Genomic DNA, 5,136 nt, shown 5'->3' on the forward strand with positions numbered 1-5,136 from the left:
TGAGTGCGAAGTGGCTTCTCGCGCTTGTTGCGACTCATCCAGGCACGCATGTCACCTCGAAAATCCGGCTGGTCAGCCCCCAACGCGTCTGGGTCAGGAGAACTTTCTACTAGGTCGCGGTTCACCTTGGATGCGGCCGCGCCTTTCGTGGCAAAACTGTACTTTGGCAAGTGAAGGTGCAACTTTTGAACGGGTGCGTCAATATCGCAGCAGCCGTCCGTGCCCAGAGACGCGAAAAGACGATGTACGGGAGCGCGAAGGATTCCCAGCAGGCCCCACGACTCACAGAGCTGCACCAGCACGACGCTGTACCTTCGGCAGAGCAGCGCCCACGCCGTGCAGCCATCCATGACTGCATGTCTTCTTCTTCTGTCCCAACCGAAACGGCGCGAGGTTGAACCAAACTTCTTTCTTGTCCCAAGTGGCGCGGACAGATAACTTGACAGAGAAAAGGCGTGGAACCGGCGAATTTTGCTTTAGCGGCGCCTTGCGCGAAATTACCGATGTCCTAGTCGACTGCACCGCGTCGCAGTGGCGCATGCAGCCACTCAAGAAGTGGGAGGGGGGGGGGGGGAGGGGCTCGTCTCTTTTTTGTCTTATGGCATTACTGTTATCACAAAACTTCCACCATGATATAAATACTGGTATTTGGTTAACAGTCGAGCATCTCACTCATTTGTTCTGGTCGGTTTTTCCGCTCGTAAGGGATTCTGAAAATTAGAACTGTACCGGCGACCACGCTTCAGATATATCCATAATTTACTGCGTTAAGTCCTTAAATAACAAAGGGTGGTTCTCGACGCATTATAGGGGAAAAAACACAATGTCATTGTTAGAACGAGTGAGTACATGTGTACTCATCTTGTTGCCTTAGGAAATGCGATATTAAACTGATAAGTACGCTGTATAGAGTGCGAAACTATTACAAACAGACAGAGTGCTGCATTTATGAAGATGACTTATCTTTTCACAATAAATTAAGTTCATGCAATTTAATTGAAATAATCATTATCCTACATTTTCTGTAAGGCTTAATAATGACACGAAAAGTTAGTCGTACAAAGGAGAACATCAGTCTAAATTTTGAAGACGAAAGAAAGCATAGAAACATCGCTAGTAGAATTAAACAGTGACAAAATAACATTAATCAAATTATTCCCGTCGATTTGAAGACTAGTGCGCTCAACAAAAACATGCTCACATTTATGCCAAGAAGACCAGTTCAAAGTCTTAAATTCGAAGTACAGCAGCAACATATTTATTTATAGAACATTCATCTTACTTTAGTACTTGGTATAAAGGCTACAGAATCAACATTATGGCAGCGCAAAGAGAAAATGCCCCTAAAACTCGACACTGCGACTAAAATAGTGATTATACATCTCAATAGCTGCAGCTCGGGGAACGAAACGCACATGTAATTATAACTAGCTTCCTCCCCAACTCTACAGCAGCAATTCGACATATCAATCGAAGTTGCAATCTACATAGTACACGAAGATCACGAAAACAATGCAGATCATCGTTGGTGCTTATTTCGCCACTGTTGTGCAAAGTACGAGCCAACTTGATGGTGCTGTGGCTGCTTGTAGAAAGGAAATTTTACTTGCAGAAAACTTCATTTCGCATCACTTGTCGTGGGGCCTAAAAACAGAACTGTGTGGTAAGCGACTATATATAGGAGTGAACTATTCATTTGTTGAATTGTCGTTGAATTGACATTTCATGTCAGAACAAAGGACATGGAAAATTTGCCAGAGGTACATTTCGTTTGGTCTTAGGTTTAATATTTTGAAGGGCTGGCTTCAATGTTTCGTCGTGGTTAGAGGTTGACTCAGCAACCAACGATGATCATCTTCCTGTGTCATTCTAAATCATTTGTAAAAAAAAAAACATCTTCGGAATGCCAAGCGTGTACCTTTGTAAACGACCATAAATTTAAGGCTTTCTTGCGTTCACTCGTTTCGAAACTTGCCAATACCAAAGGCAAAGAAATCGCTTCAACGATTTATTCGGTTCTAGAGAGTTCCCGGAAGCACGCTGAATTTGTCATCCCTCCGGCTAAAAGCACCGCTTGTAGTTGGTGGAATGATAAGTGTACGCGTTACTATAGAAAAAGAAAAGCTGCTTGGAAAATGCTTCTGCGTAATCAATGCCAGACAAATTGGAAAAATTATCAGTTTCGTGCTGGTGTATGTAAGCGTACTGTTAACCGAGCCTAAGATGTTTATGATGTTAGGCATTACGAATCTCTGTCAAAATAAAAAAAAATCACCGACGGTTATGATACTCCCCAATGCGAAATATGAGCACAGCTGTAAAAGCGTTTTCGTTTCGCGATATAATGTCTGGGGCGGACAATCTGTCTCGTACGGCATGTTGCATACGGAGCGATGTGTGGCACGACTGGCTCGCTAATCGGCAGATCAGCAGAGGCGGCGCGTGGGTGCCGCGTGGGCACGATTCACAGCAGCCGCCGCAGACAGACCTCCGCTCATGCAGCTCTTTGTTTCCATACAGACGGCGCGGCGCCATCTCGTAGCCCTCGTCGCCGGAAAAGTCCGTCTTGCGCGGCACTACGCTTTTCTTCTCACGCTTTCGCTATACCCTCCTCCCCCGCTTTCCTCCTCGCACTCTATTCGCTATCACCGTCTTTCGTCTGCCGCTACGCTTTGGGTTCGCTGCCATCCTTCGCTGTGTTCGTTCGCTCGTTTACTACAGGAACAGCCCCAACGTGCACGGCAAGAACGGGCGCAGAGCTGCGTTCTAAAAACAAGCGTGCTCTGTTCGCAATTCTTCGTGCTAGGAAGGTGCTACCAACCCCCTCAGCGTTAGACTCGATCGTTTTGACCCCGCAAGAAATGAGCGCCTCCCTAGAAGAGATTGCCAGAGATTTAGAAAATTGATTTGAAGCCCGTCTTCCGGCTACTCAAATTGCAATAAACCTTTCGGATGGCTTCACGTCAATTTCACTGTGAGCTAAATCAGACTGCATTATGCTTGCTGAATACAGCCTTTGGTCCTGACGGAGTCACAAATGCAATGTTTAAAATATTGTTACAGGAATCGCCTAATGTTCTGTTAGACCTGGCTAATTATGCAATTAAGAATTTGTGTATTACATTGCAATGGAAGCTTTCCAAAGTGACAATGGTGTTTAAGAAACAACAGAGAGGGTATACTTTGTAGAGCATTAGGCCCAGTTCCCTTACGTTCAACGTAGTTGAATTAATTGAGAAACTTCCTCACCTTCGTGCCAGGAAATTTGTTATTGATAATTCAATTCTTAGTACCTGTCAGAGTGGTTTAAGGGCTGGTTGCTCCATCTTCGTTCGACGCCATAAGATAGATAGAATAAACGTTATTGTCAAACGGATAAGGTGATCTACCCACTCCCCGAGGCGCTGGTCAGGGGGCGGGTGCCGTCGCCCCAGCTGCAGGCTAGGAGTTCTTGAGTCCCAGCAGCCTCTTCAGCCAGTTGGGCGAGACGGAGCTGGAGATCAGAGTCCGAGCTGCGCAGCAGTGTCTTCCACGTGTCTCTACTACCTATATTGTGCGTCCCCCCTGGAGAGTACGGGCATTCCCATATTATGTGGTCGAGGGTCCCTCTCATCCTACAAAGATTACACCTATCGCTTGTGGCCTCGGGGAACATGTGGTTCGCCATAACCGGGTGCGGATACGTGTATGTTTGCAGTCGTCTTGACGTGACTGCTTGTCTGTTGCTTAATTTCGGATCTGGTGGGGATACGTCATAAGAAATACGTACGCTGCTTTAGTGACGCTCGATATCGCTAAAGCATACGATACCGTAGAGTACACTGTTTAGATAAATTGGTTAACATCCTTTGGTGTTCCTGGGTATACAATAGCATGGATTCATTCATTTCTAGGTGAAAGAGAATTCTAGTGCTATAAAAGCATTTTTCTTCTTCTATGCATAAACAAACGAGAGGAGTACCGCAAGGCTCAGTCCTCTCCCCGGTGCTTTTTAATATTTTTATGAGCACAATTCGCCGTCACGAAGAAGTAGCTACTTGTGTTTATGCAGATGATGTTGCGTTTCCGCCATCTGCAGACGAGATCCATAAGCTCTATTGACGACTACAAAATTAAATTTGTACCCTGAAGAAGTGAGTAAACGTTAATCAGTTTTTACTCAATGCCAGGAAGTGTGCCATTTTCGTTTTTCCGATACATGACACAGCGCACATCTCATTGCCTTACCACCTTCAAGACATACCACAGGTAGAGTCTGTTAAATACCTTGGGATGATTTATTACGCCTCTCTCAACTGGCGCCCACACATAGATTATGTGACACGTGCGATTGGCATATTCCGTAGGCTAAGCAATCGTCTAATAGTACCGAGAATAGATACACTCCAAACGATATATCGTATGTACGTTCGTCCTCTATTAGAATATGCTTGCGTGCTCTTCTCTGAAACTCCAGCCTACAAATCCCCTCTCTGATTCTCTTAGAAAGAGAAACATTAAACTTGCCTCTAGGGTTTCCTAAATTTTTTGCAAATTCTGTCTTTGTTGTACCGAGTTGCTGTGGCTCATACCCACAGTGAAGGATTGGCCATGAATCTGGTGGTTCAATTTGGCGTATAAAAAGGAAGTTAACAATTTGAACGTTGGAGCTTAAAAAGTAAACATTTTGTGCGTCGGGAAAAAAAAGCAATCTAATAATGTTCTTTGCCTAGAATCCGGAGTTCCTCCTCTTTCTTGCAGGTTCCGTCTTTTGGCAGCGCACATGTTCTTGAGAATTTATGAATCACCGTTGCAATATTTTCAAACAATACTTATTTCGCAGCCTGCGTTGTTTCTTTGTGTCAACGTGCCGCGATTACATACTCCGCGAATTACATTCATGTAACAATTACTTGACCCTTTGGGCGTGCGCATCTGCGATGTACTTCTGATTGCCGACAGATCTGTAACCATCGATATTAAATTCGATGACACTTCTCCTAATAACGTAAAACTACCTCCACATCGTATTGATGCACTTGACTGTCTACATGGGGCGAAATATATTTCATCGATTGACCTCCGCTCGGTCTATTGGCAGATCACTGTTGATGAGAAGGATCGCGAAGAGCCAAGCCAATGGTCCGTGCAGCCAAG

This window comes from Dermacentor variabilis, chromosome 2 (genome assembly GCF_050947875.1).
Source record: "Dermacentor variabilis isolate Ectoservices chromosome 2, ASM5094787v1, whole genome shotgun sequence".
Lineage (NCBI taxonomy): Eukaryota > Metazoa > Arthropoda > Arachnida > Ixodida > Ixodidae > Dermacentor > Dermacentor variabilis.